We start from the raw sequence: 18071 nt of genomic DNA, 5'->3' as shown, positions 1-18071 counted from the left end.
GGATAAAACATCCCCTACCACTCTTTGGAAGCCAATTGGATCCATTAAGTAGCGGGGGCGGACCATCCGAATCGGTCCCACCTCCCTGCAGAGGGAAAGGGTTGCGGAGAAGTCCAGTTGCACCAGAAAGTGATCATGTCATTCCCTGGACATCTGGCCAGTTGACCAGCAGCCTCTCTCCCTTATGTAAAAACTTCTAGAAAACTTTGTCCAATGAGCAGCTAGGCTATACCACCCTGAATCAAAAGGTTCGAGCCCCAACCCTGTGAGGCTCCATATGACATTTTGCCATTTTAAACTTAAATGAGACTCATGTCTCATCAAATAATTATTAGAGAAAACTGATGTGGCACAATACTGAATGGCCAGCAACACAAATTAAACTCCCATGTGTTGCTTTCGGAAAGGTCTGTAAATTGTGGAACTTGACAAACTTGTTATAAGTCTATCTTGTTTATTCCATTGAGATCCCCTAAGGGAAGTACTAGTCAAAGGAAGAATACTGGGGAAATGTCTGCCCTGAGAAAAAGCTGGTTCTCTGCACGTGAAGGGTAAGAGCATAAAAACGTAAGAAGAGCGCTGCTGGATCAGACCGAAGGCCCATACGATCCAGCATCCTGTTCTCACAGTGGCCAACCAGATGCCCATAAACCCACAAGCAAAACCTGAGTACAACTATACCCTCTTCAGTTGTGATTTTCAGCCACTGGTATTCAGAGGCATATATTGTTGGTGTAACATACCCATCATGACTAGGAGCCATTGGTAGCCTTAATCTCCATGAATTTGTCCATTTCTCTTTTAGGTTGGATTTTTAAAATTCTCAAATCTTTTACATATAGACACCCCCTCCGTGGACAGGTAGTGATCCCTCAACCTAATGGTGTGACTCAGCATCAAGCATTCTGTAGTTCCCCAATGGACATACAGGCTAGAAAGCAAGCCATCCAATGCAATTCCACCTGACCTTTCCGTAACAAGGAATGATACTTATTATACCTATGAGTCAAAGGTAATTGCGCTAATAAGCTTTCGAAAGCTCACCCTTCCTTTTCCTTGGTGGGGATCATTCATTTATTCAAGATGTCAAGAAATACCATGAAACATTCTGTCTCATTCCCAGAACAACGAGTGCAAAGTCCAGAGTTTTTCAGTTTGGTTATTTGTACAAACTCTCTTGACTTTAAAATGATAAACTATAATGGCCAAGCAGAAAAAATCTGGGTCTTGCATTCTGCAAAAAACCCCATACACTCCTAGAACAAGGTGTGCTGGTACACTTAAAGGTATAATTTGTGTCTTCTATGCTTTGAAATAAAGATTGCACCTAACATCTCTGGAGCTATGTGTAGTTATAGTCTATACTGGTTCTCAAACCTTTGTGGGTAGATTATAAAAGAGAAAGCTTTGTTTACAGCAGTTGTTACAAACTCCCTGGTAGCCAAAGCATATCAGCCAAGTTATTTTTTAAAACCATCAAATTTCTACCTGTACACTGAAAAATTCTATATTGAATGAAACAATTGGAGTGTAGAAAAAGCAATTAATATATACGAGAAAGGCTCAAAACTAAAATACATAATATAACAACAATCTGAGTCAGACTAAAAAAATATATCTTCTAAAGGCTATCTTATGATTTTCAAACTTTTGGGACTGGCAGCCCCAATATTATTCTATGCCAACTCCACAAATCCTTCATGAACTATAATCCTCTTCATCAGATTTTTTTTTAAAAAGCACCGATTTCAGACTAATGATCACATTTCAGATGATGAAATGATAAACAGGATTTCAAGTTATATTTTATATGAATAAAAATGTTATCATAATAAATATATATATATATATATAATTTGCAGGAAAGGGTTTTAATCAGAATACAGTATGTACTGTATTATAATTCCTGCCCAGGAGTCTTAGTGGCAAAATCTATGTACTCTTCTGTTCTGGCGTATGATTATGCAGCCAACTTCCTCTGCATTAAGTTGGACTCTAGCCTCAAGTTAGTCTAATTCTGGTTGCAGAACTGTTTAATGGTTGATTTGGTACTGTATCAGCAGAGGACTGACCTCTAGTGGACAAATGGGAGAGCCAATTCAGCAGAGTTGACAATGAACAGAAAATTAATTCCATTTTACATTAAACTAGAACAGATGAGAATAAAATAAGAGCTGAAATTGTGCGTTGAAAAAGTCAAACACATTTAAAAATCGGTATTTATCCACTGCACAGATAATAAATTATTTGATGGATAAACATAACGTAAATTATTGAAGGGAGAGGGGAACCCCCCTAGGCTTAATTCAGAACTCACAGAGCAGATTGCCAACAGAATAGGGGACAAGCAGAGGAGCTCTGTGATCTTTCATGAACCCAACTACAAGCAGCAACCCAAGTACTGACACACAGTGAGAGAGGCCAGCTATGTCCGAAGGACCAATGACACACCTCCTGAGCTTGACCTGGTGGAGATAGTAACCCCTGGTACCCCGGAGCTCTTGCTACCAAGAGTGTAACTTGCTGCAATGCCTGCTTCCCAACACACATAGCATGAAATTATTAGAGATTGCCCATTTACAGCTTTCCACCCCTCAGGAAGGAGATTGACCCTAGGATACATAGTGAACATAACAGACCGAGTATGTAAGTGTCTGGATCTAGGAACCCATCAGGACAGGTTGTTTGGTCTCTAAGAATTGTCAAAGGTTCTGGAGGATGTCTGACCATTCAGCTTTGGTGCGATATGCAGCCTCCGCAAAGGCTCTGATTACTTATTGCCATCAGCGAAAGACTAATTGCTAGTTCTACTTTCTCCCAACCACCCTATGGGCTCAATCTTGTCGGGAGTAGGCACTATCCGAATTAAATATTACTGTCCTGTCTGCAGTTGTAAAGTGAAAACTGAGCAACAAAACATTTTCTTTGTCTTCTGAAACAGGTGAAAAGTTAATTTAAACTTTAGTCAAGGGGCAAGAGCGTGGGCACATATTCTATATAATAAAATAATAATAATAATTAATAATTAATAATTAATAATAATGATATAATTTATTATTTGTACCCCACACATCTGGCTGGGTTTCCCCACCACTCTGGGCGGCTTCCAACAAAAATTAAAATTTTCACATTAAAAACAGGGCTGTACTATTTGTACGTAGTACTGTGCAAAGTAAAGGTAAAGGTAAAGGGACCCCTGACCAGTCGCGGATGACTCTGGAGTTGCGGCACTCATCTCGCTTTACTGGCTGAGGGAGCCGGCATACATGTGGCCACCATGACTAAGCCGCTTCTGGCGAACCAGAGCAGCACACGGAAACGCCTTTTACCTCCCCGCTGGAGCGGTACCTATTTATCTACTTGCACTTTGATGTGCTTTCGAACTGCTAGCTTGGCAGGAGCAGGGACCAAGCAACGGGAGCTCACGGGGATTCAAACCACCGACCTTCTGATCAGCAAGCCCTAGGCTAGTATGGTATTAGTTAAAGGCAAATTTAGAATTCATCATAGAATTGCACTTAAGATTTCTATGGAAGATTTGCTTGTGAAACCTCCAGGTGGCACTATAAACCTCATCTCTGAATTTAAATAATTTTCAATTATTTATCTATAAAGATACAAGGAACATCTGGATTCAAAAATAAGGTTTCTGCTGTGGTATAATATTTACCTTCTAGTGTGAATGACAGGAACAGTCTGGCTATTAAAGCACCAACTAGGAATCAGGTAATTAGCTTCCGATTCTTGCTCTGCGACAAATCTTGCACTTGGCCTTTGGAAAAATCTGGAAAACAGATATTAAGTGGAATGATGAGAAAAGAAGACAGTAGCATCTGGAAAGGAGAGAGAGTGTTTTCCTACTGCAACAGTATAAAATTACTTCTTAGGATGTACAAATTTACCAATATTATTAGCGCTGAACATGATGGCCTGATGAAAAGACCTGGTGCTTTAAAAAAGGGGGGGGGGTTATGAACTGCCACCCTAACACAAAGTTAAACAAAGGAAAGGGTGGGATTCAGCTAACCAGTCCTGTCAACAGAAATCTTGTGCAAGGACTTCTGCAAGCACAATGGGGCTTTCCTTTCCTCCCCTCCCCTCCAAAATTGGCTCTGGAAGGGTTGGGACATGACCCATAACATTGCACAGGGGAAAGGGGAATTGCTGCATCTAGCAAGCTATAATGCTTGCACAGGCAGAACGAATGGAAGAGTGTGACATTGAATTCCACCCAATATCAGAAAAGCAGCCTTAGTTAACTCCAAATGAACAGAATGTTTAAGGCAGATACAGGCAAAAAGAAAGTGTCTGCAGCAGAATAATGAAGATGTGTTCTGATGTAGAAGATCTGATATATCTTTTTTAAACCTTTCTCAATAAAGATTATAAAAAAAATTAAAAAAGAAGAAGATGTGTTCCATTCACTAGTTTTATACATGATCTTTGTAACCCACACAACTGGTTTCAAAATACCCCAAATCCCATGTTTCTTTCTCCAGATCCCCAAATATTTATCTTCCTAGAAATAACTGCAATCTTAACTCTTTCTGCTGCTAGAAATCCTCACAGCTTCAGCATGTCAGCACACCCAGCACTTTTGTACCAGGAGCCAGAGAACAAGAGTTCTGGTTCACACATTGCGATAAGCCAAATGATGGTTTAGTGAGAACCTGCAGGCTCCTGGGAAGGAGATTGTGGCTGTTTTGCTCCTCCCTGGTTAGTTTGCTGCTTTGCTTTACTGAGATAAGCCAGAAACTGACTTAGCATATTGTCCAAATCCAGGGCTCAAAATTTTAACTTTCTCTGAACTACAGTAACCACAAGCAGTAACCAACGTCCACAATTTTGCAAGCCACACTCGTCATAGGAAGAAGTCACATGGTCCCTGGCAAGTATGATGAGCCTCCGACTCCCTTCCAATTTTGGAGCTGAGTGGATGATCCCAGATTCTTACCCACCCACAAGATTCAGAGGAAACATTGGATTTAGTTTACTCTCAAGAGCACCTGGCAAAGCCAAAGCCCTACTTCCACAGTTTAGAGCAGGTCTCATTAATTAATGGATACTGTTTTGACCAAGACAGATAAAGTATACAAGAAAAAGTATTCAAAAAATCATAAAGGTAGTCATGGGAATGAGAAAGCAGAAACAATGAAGTTTGGAAAATGTGATATTTTTCTTCCTGGTGTTTAATTATGTCCCAGGACGTATGTTTAACTTAAGATAAACTAAAAGCCCAGCACATACTGTAAACTAAAACATGGCCCTCAGGATCAAGCTAGACGCCAAACCCATGCAGTTTCCTTGCTGAATGGGAGGCCACTCTTACAAACAGGTGCCAATCACAATACCCCAGTCAAATGCAGCATCCAGGGCTCTGTCAAATAATCAGGATTGACAAGAGCTGTAGTTCAGCATCTGGAGGGCACCATGCCATAAACTGCCTATGAATCTTAACATACAAGCAGTATACACCACCAATGTAAGAATGAAATTCTTAATGATCTTTGAAGTCCAGGTTTTGGTTCATCTGATTTCTCAGGTTATCTTCTATCTTGTTTCCTTCTCAATTCTACTTACATTCCGTTAATGCAAGCTTTGGAATTTTGCATTCAGAATTTATATTTTTAAACACAAAGAAGGAGAAAGAGGGCCCATTGCTCAGTGATGGAGTAAGGGCCTCATATGCAAAATGTCCCTGGCTGAATCCCAGGGCACAGCAGCTAAAATGATCTAAGGCATCAGAGCTGGGAAAGACTCCCATCTGGTACTCTGGAGACTCTTCACCAGTCAGAGATTCAGGCTAGTAGATGGACCAGTGGTCTGACTCAATTGGAGGCAGTTTCATATATCCCCCCCCCCCAGATATATAATTTATAGACATTAGCCAATGTTAAGAATTAAAATTCGCAAGCACTGGAACCCAGAAAACTAAACATATCCTATCAGGGTAAAAAACTTGGCAAGGTAAGGATTTTGAGGTTGCCTCAGTATCATTTAAATATACAGGTATATCTAATACCCAAACAGTAGATGCATTGGCTGAATCTCCCACTGTCCAGTTGTTTAATGAAAGCGTATTATACCCCATCATTCAGTTTCACCATGTGCAGGGTGTCTTACAATTAAAACAATCAAGGATATTTTTAAAAAATACTAAAAACAGCAGAGTGGGAGCAAGAAACAACAGCAACATTAAAACAGATCTTTATAATTGTAATTGTTATAAGTGGTAGATGAACTAACAGTCTCATCACAGACCACAACTCAGATTAAACTGGTAATTCCTGCTTTACTTGGAGCAAATACTGCCGAAGGAGACTTCTTGATTTACTTCCCCCTACTGCAAGTGCAGCCATTTTAATGAATGGAACTCCTACAGCGGGGATTACCGGTATTCCCAGAATAGGTTACTAGTCACCAGTACTGGCATGAAACAAATTATTTTGTGGATCAAAGGCTTTTTGGAACTTTAAATTGAACTTAATTCTATCTGACTTTTGAGAATGCTTCGACCATTAATCTCCAAAATCTAGTTGGGCAATCTCTTCTTCTTCTTCTTCTTCTTCTTCTTCTTCTTCTTCTTCTTCTTCTTCTTCTTCTTCTTCTTCTTCTTCTTCTTCTTCTTCTCTCTCTCTCTCTCTCTCTCTCTCTCTCTCTCTCTGTGTGTGTGTGTGCGATCACTCATGGCTGAGTAAGATTCTCTTCAATGAACACAGTCTTAGTGGTGTGTCCATAAATGACTGTGGAGGCCAATTCTGGATCCACACATCCTTCCACAGTTTCTGGGTTTCCACACATCCATAGTTTCTGGGATCTGGGATCCACACATCCTTCCACAGATTCTGGATTTCTGGGCGGGAGTTGATCACGGTGAGAATTTGCCAAATGTGCCTTCCTCTTAGCTCGTTTCTCCGTTTCGTCCTGAATTCGTGCTTCTTCAAAACCCACAATGCCTTTGGTAGAGGCTATTCTTCAACTGGAACAGTTGCAGGCCAGTGTTTCCTATTATTGGTGCTTATACTGCATTTTTTTAGATTTGCCTGGAGAATGTCTTTAAACCTCTTTTGTTGTTCTCCAGTATTTCGTTTTCCTTTCTTAAGTTGGGAATAGAGTAGTTGTTTTGGAAGACAATAATCAGGCATCCAAACAACATGACCAGTCCAACAAAGTTGGTGTTGAAGAATCATTGCAATACAATTATTGGGACTAGCCAAATAATGCACAAAAGAGTGGCAAGCTTTAGAGTTCTCTAGAGCTCTTAATCAAGCAAGACACAACGACAAAACAGGGGGCAAGGGAGATGAGGATAATTTTTTAAAGTGCAAATATTAGGTTGATGTTGTAGCCATGAGGTCAGGATGACTTCGTGATGGAGATTGCAGGCTGGATGAGTCCCTTCCAGTTACCAGGTTACAGGTATCAGGTTACACACCGAGGATACACACCATACAAATAATGCTGATCACTGGGCTGCTGTTAGGACAAATTATATTTTAATTACTCATTTTAAGTACATTGTGATATCTCAAACTTAAATGAAACACACTAGTTCCTGAGCTACACAGACAACAGAAATAAAGAGAAACATGAGAGTCTTTCATTTACCAAGGTAAGCGATTACGGTAATTTTGGGTGGTGCACTTGGCAACCATCCAAAGTTAATATTAAAATTATTTTAAAATTAAAATTAGTACCTAGAACACCATCCACCAAAGGTAATCCCTGATTTTGCTAAATTCTCTGCTCTCTGCCTATGCCAGTAACCTCTGCATTTTGTTTAAGACAGTGATGGCTAAATCTTTTACAGGCCTAGGGCCAACAATCTGGGGCCAACTCTTAAGGACCAACATGACTACCTTTGCTTATTATTGCTCATTAAAGTGTTTTACAGTTCTAGAGCCTTTGAGCCAGGAAAGACTGACAACATCCATTTTAAAATGTCAAAGGGCAAGAAAACATGTACCGTGTTTCTCATATTATAAGACACGTCTTATATTTATTTTTTCCTCAAAAAAACACACTATGGCTTATTTTCAAGGGATGTCTTATTTTTTTCCTCCTCCTCCTGCCGCGGCCGGCATTGCTGCTGCTCCTATCACTATGTCTTATTTTCGGGGTATGGCTTATATTCCTTGAATGCTTAAAAATCCTGCTATGGCTTATTTTATGGGGATGCCTTAAAATATGAGAAACAGGGTATTATTGTTAACCTTACACGCTATCATAATGCATTATAAATACTTCTCATGAAGTCACATTAAAGGAATAGAGATAGAAGAAAAGTATACAAGCTTTAAAACCCCAAAAGTGTTTGTGTTCCCATACCATTACTAAAAAGAATACAGTTAGGTCAAAAATATATTACAACAGAAAAGTGGATATGTAATTAAGTTAAACTAGGGCAGAAATGAGGGAATGGAAAAGCTCTCTCTCATGAACAATGGTACTCAAGTTATTTTGTAGAATAATGAGGACAAATACATTCATATGCTATAATGGAATAGACTAATAAGAGATCAGCTAATGCATCTCATTGCCAATGTGTGATTTATTCCTACAGCAACATTATCAATGTTTCATACAATTTAGATTTAAAAATGCAGAATATATTATTTCCTTAGGAATATACTGTTAAAAATGTAAGCCTCACATTTACCTTTTGAATAATATCTACTGGGTGTAGGAATGTGAAGCAATTATTGAATACAGTTCAAGATGCTATCATCAATATTCATGCAAACACTTCTTTTGATTTTCCAGTATTCCCCCTAATTTCAAACACAGACCTGGAACTGATTCGAACAAACATTCCCTAAAAACAACAACAAACAAACCACAGTGCAGTCCTTCTAAATTAATAACATAAAAATATCTGAATGTGCAAAGTTAGTACAGTGGTACCTCCAGTTGTGGACAGGATCCGTTCCGGAGCTCCGGTTGGATCCTGACGTTTTCGCAACCAGAAGTGCGTGTTCTGCACATGTGCACGGCGTGATAGAGTGCTTCTGCGCATGTGGCGAAACCCGGAAAAATACTTCCAGGTTTGCCATGTGCGTAACCCACAGCTGCATGAAACTAAAGGTGCCACTGTATACTGTATTACGGTAGGGATACGCTGGTGGTGCTGTGGTCTAAACCACTGAGCCTCTTGGCCTTGCCGATCGGAAGGCTGGCAGTTCGAATCTGCACAATGGGGTGAGCTCCCGTTGCTCTGTCCCAGCTTTTGCCAACCTAGCAGTTCGAAAGCATACCAGTGCAAGTAGATAAATAGGTAAGGTAAAAAGGTAAAGGTAAAAGATAAATAGGTACCACAGCAGTGGGAAGGTAAACGGTGTTTCCGTGTGCTCTGGCACTCGTCACGGTCCTCTGCGCACCAGTAGCAGCTTAGTCAAGCTGGCCACATGACCCAGAAAGCTGACTGTGGACAAACGCCGGCTCCCTCAGCCTGAAAACCAAGATGAGCACCGCACCCCATAGTTGCCTTTGACTGGACTTAACTGTCCAGGGGTCCTTTACCTTTTACCTTATTAGGGATAATGGGTTTAGACTGATCTGCACCCTGTATACATGAACTTTGTTGAATACATTCAAGCCTATCTTTACCCAACTTACCACTATTTTTCTGCCTATCTGAACTTTAAGTGACTTGACCAAGAACACAAAGGTACGTTAATGACTATGCATGGCTCTGAGCCTGGATATTTCTACATCCAAGTTTGTCAGTGGCTCATTTAGTTTATTTGCCTACATACAATGCATCCTATTATTCCTCCAGGTGAGGTGGAATGGGATCTAAGGAAAAGGAAGTTATAGGCACAATATGTATCTGTTTGGATACAAAAACATTCATACTACCAATTAGGAATGCAAGATTATCCATAGTCTTTTTTGTTGCAACTCTGGTTTGGCAAGGGTGCATCATGAATTGGGAGAACAGTTAAGCACATTAACTGACTCTACCTGTCTTTTGAGCCTTGGAATACAATGTTCAGCCACTTGTTTATTTTCTGACTGCTAACACAAGATCAAAACGATACTTGCTTCTTCCAGACCTACATTGAAAGCATAAACTTTTACCAGTGCCTAAATCTCTAACACAGCAAGAACAGGAACGAGGAAAAAAAGAGCAACTGTAACTACTTGCTTTTTTATGGCTAAAAGTGAAAGTAAGATGTGGAAAACAAAATATAGTACTGTACTCTTAAACTGCCAAAAAGGAATCTGATTAAAGCAGGCACAAATCAAAAAATATTACGTGTTCTATTTCTGTTCTACAGAACCCCAGCTGAAATTTAAACACTTGGGACAAGACTTCCCGGTACATAATCCTCATGTAAGCATCACATCAAGGCAGCTGTATCGTGTTCAGATCAACATCTACAAGGCTTTTCCAGAGGAGAGAGGCTTTTGCATAGTTTCATGTCCCAGAGACATAATGAAATTCTACAGGTGAAGCATAATGAGACCATTAGAAGATGGGAACATAAAAGCAGAAGAGCATGTTCCTCAGTAATGGTGGCACCCAAAGTAGAAATCCCAAAACAAGCATTGCCTTCTGGGTGCTAGCACAATACAGTGGTACCTTAGTTTAAGTATACAATTGGTTCCGGAAGTCTGTACTTAACCTGAAGTGTACTTAACCTGAAGTGAACTTTCCCATTGAAAGTAATGGAAGGTGGATTAATCCGTTCCAGACGGGTCCGCAGAGTACTTAAACTGAAAGTACTCAAACCGAAGCGTACTTAAACCGAGGTATGACTGTATATGGCAGTTTTATTAGTCTTAGTCCCGGACTTTTCAGCTTGGAGATGCGCCTCTATCTCGAAACCTAAGTACAGTGTGGCGTGAAGATTTGTGATGTGGCATTCAAGGAGTGCTGGATTTAAGATGAAAACCAGGATTCAAATCCCTGTATAACCACAAAATGCAATGGACAGTCTGATCAAGTTATTGCCTCTCCCCAACTGTACTTCACAGGGTTGTTGGGCAAATATAAACAGCATGATCCCAAAAATCTTACCTTTGGAGGAACTGAAGAATACCCATGTGACAAATAAAATTAAAATTCTTGGGTGGTGGGCTATCTTCAAATGCTTCTCTTCACTATAATATATTTTATTGAGCTGTAATTATTTTTTGCTGTCTGGAAGTCAGACAAAAATGCTACTGATGTTCTCAAGCAATGGGGGGCAACATAAATGAATTAACTGACTGATTCCACAATTTTCAAGAACACAGGACAAACTTTAGTACACAGAAGCCCCATGTTAAGCTGAAGACGGCTGATTTTGTGCAGCGTGTATTGCCATGGACCCGCAGCCTCCTGACATGGAAACAAATTGTAGTAAGCTTAAAGTAGGATGAGCCACTGAAAATTGTTCAATAGCCCTGTCCTTCATACTGGCGGTTCCCTCGTTGCGAGAAGCCAAGTTGCAGGGAACCAGGCAGAGTGCCTTCTCGGTGGTAGCGCCCGCCCTGTGGAACGCCCTCCCATCAGATGTCAAAGAAAAAAACAGCTACCGGTACCAGATTTTTAGAAGAAATCTGAAGGCAGCCCTGTTTAGGGAGGCTTTTAATGTTTAATAGATTATTTTATTTCATTTTTCTGTTGTAAGCCGCCCAGAGTGGCTGGGGAAACCCAGCCAGATGGGCGGGGTATAAATAATAATAAAAAATTATTATTATTATTATTATTATTATTATTATTATTATTATTATTATGTACTACTGTGTCCCACAGCCACAGCCACAGATACTGAACTGCATACCAGTTTGTGTGTAAGCAAGAGTCTGACTAGAATAGGCAAGCAATAATAGGCTTGGGAAATATATTGAGTGTATAATTAGTTATCATAATAGAGAAAAACTTAGCATGAGTACTACTTTCAGATGGCAAGTCTAAACACTTTCCCGGAAGTAAGCCTCACTGGGACTTACTTCTGAGTAAACATGCTCAGGATTGGACTGTAATGAAACAGCCAACATAGCCCTAATTACTGCATCAGACGTTAGATAAGACAAAAAATGCTTTCTCCCAGCGCTGACATGAGCGAAGATGTTTGAATCGTGTACAAAAACAACTAGGCAATTACTTCACAGACGCGAAGAATAGGTCCCTAATGCTCTTAAGAATGTGGCTGTATAAGTATTAAGGAGCAGTGCTGATAATGAGCAACACTGGTTTGCCACCCATAACTAAACTATCATGTAAATATTTTCACAAACCTACGAAACTATTTTTGTCCAAACAAGAACACTGATAACAATTCAGTCATTGCTTTACGAAAGTCATCATGTAACAATGGTACTTTTCGACAGAATAATCTCCAATTTAACAAATTCTCCCCTTCTGTCCTCCACCCACTCAACCCACAGGAACTATTATTATTCATGTTCCTTCTGTGAATCACAAGTTCCTGAAAAAAGAAAAAAGAAAAGCCTTCCAGAGATTTATACCAATTATGCAGAATCAGATCATTAGCCCAACTAGCCAGGTGTTATGTACCCCAGCGAGCAGCAGCTCCCCAAATTACACTCAGAATAATCCCACTGAAATAAACAGACTTAAATTAGTAACAATTAATTTTAGTCGATTATTTCAACAGATTTGCTTAGAGTACAGCTTCGCTTTAAACCAGAGCCTAAGAATGGCACACTCTCTTTAAAACCAGGTACATAGTTTGTGGTTGCTCCTGAATCTGGCACTGTCCCTGGGTGTGCCAAGTAAAGGAGGGGCATCTCTACTCGATCCAAACACCCCACAGCCCAAATTTGGGGAGTGGAGTAGGGGCTGGAATGCTCTGCCCTAACGGGCACAATAGCCATAGCCTTTTCTGAATAAAACAGACCTGGCCACTGTCATTCGTGTCTTAGTATCATCCAGATTAGGGTACAATAACACACTTTTATGTGGAGCTGCCATTTGCAGAATTTTCATGAAGTACAATGGATTCAAAACACAGTGGTCACAGTATAAACTGGGGTTCATCGTGGACAGCATATAACAACTTTGATATCTGCAATTTCCTGGAACTGCAGCATAGACATTTATTGAAATATTAATTGCACAATTGTAGAAACTGTGTTGTTGTTTTTAGGGACTGTATACAGTAATTTTCAAATCTCATTTATTTTATTGCACATGGCTTCAATGGCTTCTAGATGTGAAGTGGTTTATAAATCTGTAAAATATTGAAACATTCAGAAAAATGTATCTTGGTGCTGATTTTCTGCACGGAGCTGATGTATCTTTAGGACACCTACCTTAAGAGTTTACCCCAGATCTCAGATTAACATCAGAGGCTTTGCTCTGACTCATCTGAGACTCATCCTGCTTATGAACAAATGTAAGTCTAGTATTGCGATGAATTTCCCTTAACATGGTAGGGTAACTGATTTGGTTATTTATTATTATTGAATTTGTAGTATGTGCCTATTTTACAGCTTTAAGTACAATTTTCCAATTAGACCATACTCCCTTGGTTTGTTTAATTTGCTCTGTTCAAAGATTTAGTTATTATATATTTTGCAGTTTGTTTTTAAATACAATGACTGCTTGATAATATACTGTAACTAAACTTTAGAAAAGTAAATGGCTGTTTTGGGTGGGATATTGGAACAAATGTTGTATATAACCATTCCTGATCCCCCCCTCCCGCTGTGGTCTTCTTTAGTTTCAGCTCTATTCTTTTATTGAGTTATCTTGTCAGCTGCCTTGATGGCCTTGATGGAAAATAAAAAAAATGTGCACGGCCACTGAGCTATGGCTCTTCCTCTATCTGGAACATATTTAACTCTGTTCCTAACCAAGAACTTGTGCATGTTTCTAAAGACACAATACAGTTCTGGATAACTGCCAGGATTTATGTTTTCAGAAACGGGGATCACCCATTGCTTCTTTATCACAGAACCCTAGATGTAACCCAATACTTGCAGCACCTAGCAGACAGCAATTTATTCTGCAGTCTCCATCTTGGAAGAGAGTCTCTAAACACAGACTTCATGGATTCAACATCTCCCTACTTTTTTGTACTGTTTCGTTTCTTTTCACGCCCCCTCCCGTTCTGCTTTGCTTAAGAACTAGCCTGATAAAGAGTTCTGGAGAACTTGCTCACTGTTTTGTGAACAATTTGTTATGATTTTAACATTATTATCTAGCGGAGGCAGGCATTTATTCAGAATCTCACTATGTTTAAGGGCACAAAAGTTTGCTATCCAAAACCGAGACAAACTTCATTTGGTACTTTCCGTTTCTGGAGCTTTAACAACAGTTAATAAAAGTATAAAAGCTGCAGCTTTAAGTAGCAATTGGGAACCTCAGGCCTGGGTGGGGAGAACCATATTGCAGCTTCTCTACTTGGCTCTCAAAACTCTTCCCAGTCCATGGCCCCTATCCCAGGACCCTGCTCCTTAACATCCCTGCTCTGCACTCTCAAGTGCTTTTGCCAACTGAAATGTGTCCTTGAACTGTGATTCTGCCTCTTCCTTGACTGGAGGATCGAAAAAATATTATTATTAATATTTATTAAAATTCTACACTGCCTGTCATCTCAGGATTACAGTATAAAATATACATAACAAAATAACGAACAAAAACAATGCATGTGGAGCTAAAAATACAGGTTACTGTAAGAGTCACACCTATTGCTCCGCTCACTTTTCTTTGTCTCTGATCCTGCCCACAGGATGCTAGCAGTGATGCGACCCCCAGGCTGAAAAGGGTTCCCCAGCCTGAGAGAAAGCTTTAAAGGGGGGAGGGGACATTTTCAAGCAGAGAGAGGTAAAAATGAGTTGAAGATTACAAGTATACGAAGCAAATGTGTACAAAATAGAAGATTCCAGCATTAAAAATGTTGGGTCTGAAACAGCTAAAGTGTAAGAAGAAGCAAAGTTTAATCCTACTCTGCAAGGTTTCACTATCGAGTAAGCTTTATGTTTCACCTCCATAGCAAGCAAGACTATCATTAAACATGACAGAACTTGTTAAATAAACTCCCTTATGTTCTTGCTGTGAGATTTTTCTTGTGACTAGGCTTTCCGATCAGTAGGCGTCCATAAATCCACCTGCCAGCTATGCTGGGTCAAGGGCCCCTACTCAGTGCAACCTGAGAAACCCTCTCCTGCCTCTCTCACCTTGAGAGGGAAGAAGGGGGCCTTCACACTGTGCAGTGCTTGTGGGGAGTGTTAAGAGACACTCCCGCCCCCATGACAACACACACACACACACACACACACACACTGCAGTCAGGGAGGGGTGTTTCTTTCACACTGCACTGAACTTTGGAGCAAACAGAAGCATACTTTGAATGCAAGATTAAAGTCCACTCCCAGTGTGATATGAGATGCCCTTCCTTTCCCAAGCTCTCGGACCATGTGGTGGGCCAGACTATATTTTGAAAAAAAAAGAATTTGAACGGATTCCTATGACCCACAAATAACTCAGAGATGCATTTTCGATAAAAGCACACATTCTACTCATGTGAAAACACCAGGCAGGCCCCACAAATAACCCAGAGATGCATATTTTTTAAAAGGATACATTCTACTTATGTAAAAACACACCGATTCCAGGACCCTCCGTGGGCTGGATTGAGAAGGTGATTGGGCTGGATCCGGCCCACAGGCCTTAGGTTGCCTACCCCTGTGCATACGGTATGCAGAAGGCTAAGGGGATGGAGAGAGTCAGTGGCAACTATGAAGTAGGGCTGGTTAGTAAGCCCAGGCAACATTTTGTGGGCACTTCCCTTTCATGCTGTTTCCTTCTGGAGAAAAGTGCACTTAATAGCCAGATGACACCAACTATATGGTGCTTATTATTGTTCTAGCAGCTCACAGTCAATAGTTACACTACGTTCAGGCTAGAACAACTACCACTCTTTTACTTTTGCTTGCAACAGCATCAGGATGACTTACGGGAGCGGTTTTATCAGGTTCTCCTTCACAAAAGCATGGGAGTTTGGTAGAAACTAAACACAAGCAGCTTCAAGGAGCAGGAGAATATGGAAATCCTCACCACAGACCCCATAGGTTGCTCTGTTTTCCTTGCATTTTACTGCACTAGCTTCCCTGCAGGCTGGATGCTGTTGCTTACTGGGAGGGAGGCAGGCATGGCACACCAACCTCTTTGCCACTTTGCCCCCCCACCACCACTCTTGGTAAGCAACAGCGACCCACATGCTGGAAAGTCCAGCAGCTCTGCCCCACCTGGTGAGCCACTTCTGCACAACTCTGCATTAATTTCTTGCTTTCGTTTACAAATTCTACCCTTCTGAAACTCCCAACAGAAGAATGGCGTGTTTCTTACGGGAATGCAGAGTTCAAACACCACTAGGTAAATGCTGACTACGTGTCTTTGGTGCAGCGGTGGGGATCCGCTGGCCTTCCAGATGTTATTGGGCGACAGCTACCATCATCTTTGACCACTGCCCATGCCAGCGCCATTCATCATCTTTTGGACATGCTGGGAACCAGGAGCAGCCACACTGTACTAAGGAAGCCACAGAACTAAAAGGGAATAATTAGCACCAGTAAGCAAGGAGCACCAGCAATGCAGTATGGTTATGTAGGGAACCACCATTTTATTAAACATCACAGCCAGCCACATTAACTTCTAGCCAATAAATATATATCAGTGCCGACTATCCATCATCAAGCAAAAGCCGATCTGCAGCATAATAGGATAGCAGCCTTGTATGCAGTGCTTGCCTGCTGTTTGAGGCACTGATACTGTTTCTGACCCTACTGTGAGGTCTCATTGGTAACTGAAACTCAGCAATGAAATCAGATAACGCACACGGTGCGAGAACTCAACAAAGCTTTGCTGGTACTCTATTCCAGCTGATGGGAGTTGTAGTCCAAAACATCTGGAAGGCACCAGGTTGGAGAAGGCTGAACTAGTCTATACCTGTCCATTGTGTCTACTTTGGCCTCTGTGCAATTCTGGAAGACAGACCCATCCAGCAACCCAAAGGACCTCAGATAGCAACCTCACATTGCCCTGCTTTAATAAAACCTAATGGGAGCTCCAGGTTTAGAAGTCCTGAAACAAGTTTTACTGTTGTGATAGGTATGTTGATGCGATTCTTTATCGATATTGTGGTGGTGTTGTGCACCACCCTAGAATCAACCAGAATCTACAGGCAAGTTACTAGCACTCTGGTCCTTGCTTGGGGGCTTCCCAGAAACATCTGGCTAGCCATTTTGGAAACAAGCCACTTTGGAAACAAGACGGACCTTCAGCCTGAAAACTCTTCCGACGTACACACACACACACACACACACACACACACAGAGAGAGAGAGAGAGAGAGAGAGAGAGAGAGAGAGAGAGAGAGAGAGAGAGAGAGAGAGAGAGAGAGAGAGAGAGAGAGAGAGAATCACCCTCCATGTTCTCTAACACGGCACAAGCCACCCTCCGGGTGCGGACTCCCTGGCACACCTCGTTTCGAAAAAAAGGAACCGACCCACCCTCTCTCCACGACCCGTCGCTGGTGGCGTGGAAACAGTGGCCTAGCGAGCCCGAGAGGCGCCCGCCCGCGCGCGGCAGCCACACCTCGCTCCGCGCCCCGCACCGCGGCCAGGAAGAGGCGGCAGGGGCAGCAAGCCCAAGGCTCTCCCGCTCCCGACGACGACGGGTCTGCGCGCCTCGGGCGGCCGAGGAAAGGCAGCGGGTGGCCGCGGAGAGGGCAGTCCTCGGCCCGGCGACTGCAATGGCGGGAGGCGGGGACAGCGCCCGGGCGGAGAAAGAAGCAGGAAAGACCAGCGCTGCCTGTGGCCCGGGGAGGCCCTCCTCCCTCTCTCCCGCTCCCTCCGGCGGCGACGACTCCGCTCCGCGCCTGCCCTCCTTACCGTGCACCTCGCCGCCTCAGCCCCTTCTCCGGCCGCCGCCGCCGCCCTCGCAACTCGGGACTCCGCCGTCTCTATGGGCGACCGGAGCTGGCCGACCTCTCACCCGCTGCTCCTCCTCCTCCTGCTGCCGCTGCCTCCGCTGCTGGCTCCGCCTGGCCCCGGGCGGGGAAGGGACGAGGCTCCTTCCTGGGCCAGGACTGCGCGCTGCTCTCGTCCGCCCAG

At 42.1% G+C, this 18071-nt stretch overlaps 1 protein-coding gene across 2 annotated transcripts in view; it reads right to left on the bottom strand.

Annotated features, from left to right (window-relative positions):
• GNG12 (G protein subunit gamma 12) overlaps positions 1–18071 on the bottom strand; it is a 41665-nt gene extending 23594 nt beyond the window's left edge. The window contains exons 1-2 of one of the 2 annotated variants that reach the window (XM_035121633.2): positions 17850–18071; positions 3671–3784 (exon numbers count right to left, since the gene is read on the bottom strand). The gene's annotated coding sequence lies outside the window, so the exon portion shown is untranslated. Of the gene's footprint in view, positions 1–3670; positions 3785–17468; positions 17821–17849 lie in introns of those variants that run through there. The other variant, XM_035121634.2, reaches the window with a different exon arrangement.

This window comes from Zootoca vivipara, chromosome 7, assembly GCF_963506605.1.
Source record: "Zootoca vivipara chromosome 7, rZooViv1.1, whole genome shotgun sequence".
Classification (NCBI taxonomy): domain Eukaryota; kingdom Metazoa; phylum Chordata; class Lepidosauria; order Squamata; family Lacertidae; genus Zootoca; species Zootoca vivipara.
The sequence above is the reverse complement of the archived record's forward strand: the minus strand, read 5'-3'. Positions and strand labels throughout refer to the sequence as shown.